Source organism: Sinocyclocheilus anshuiensis, unplaced genomic scaffold, assembly GCF_001515605.1.
Source record: "Sinocyclocheilus anshuiensis isolate Anshui unplaced genomic scaffold, SAMN03320099.WGS_v1.1 scaffold469, whole genome shotgun sequence".
Taxonomy (NCBI): Eukaryota; Metazoa; Chordata; class Actinopteri; order Cypriniformes; family Cyprinidae; genus Sinocyclocheilus; species Sinocyclocheilus anshuiensis.
The window spans coordinates 1,224,297-1,225,097 of record NW_015537995.1 but is presented as its reverse complement, the minus strand read 5'-3'; positions in this window follow the sequence as shown (position 1 = coordinate 1,225,097).

The window sequence follows — 801 nt, the reverse complement described above, 5'->3', positions numbered from 1 at the left end:
CATTTAGTCATTTAGCAGATGCTTTTATCCAAAGCGACTTACAAATGAGGACAATAGAAGCAATCAAAACTAACAAAGAGCAACAATATGTAAGTGCAAATGACAAGCCTAACGCAGTACACGTAGCAAGGTTTTTTTTATTTTTATATATATATATACAGGGTTTGACATTAAGCATTCTCATGTGGTTGTCCGAGTATCAAAGTTACTTGCCCGGAGAGAAAAAAATACATTTAAATTGAGTTATAAATATAATTATTCATTGTAGTTATACAAAACATAATATAGTGTTTATAGAGTATATGTAGTAGATTTTGTGAGCATGTCACATTTAGATTTTTCTTTTTAAATAAAATAAACTAAAAAATAAAGTGAAATCAGTATCAACAAAATTCATCTTTGCAATGCAGAGGAAACACAGAAGCTGCATCTGAAGTGGAATAGATATATTTACCCACTGTTTAAGGGACATGGAATGCTTTAACCTGCAGTTACAAATGAATAAATCATGTTTTGATATATAAAATGTTGAATTCTGATATTTGAAATTATTTAAAAAATAATAAATAAACTTTAAATGGGAAATTAAAACCGCCAATATATAACCGCACATATATACACACACTTTTTTTTATTTTATAAATAAGCTTTCCATTGATGTATGGTTTGTTAGGATTGTCAGTAATTTTCCGAAAACCAGTCAGTATCTGGTGTGACCACCATTTGCCTCACGCAGTGCAACACATCTCCTTCGCATAGAGTTGATCAGGTTGTTGATTGTGGCCTGTGGAATGTTGGTCC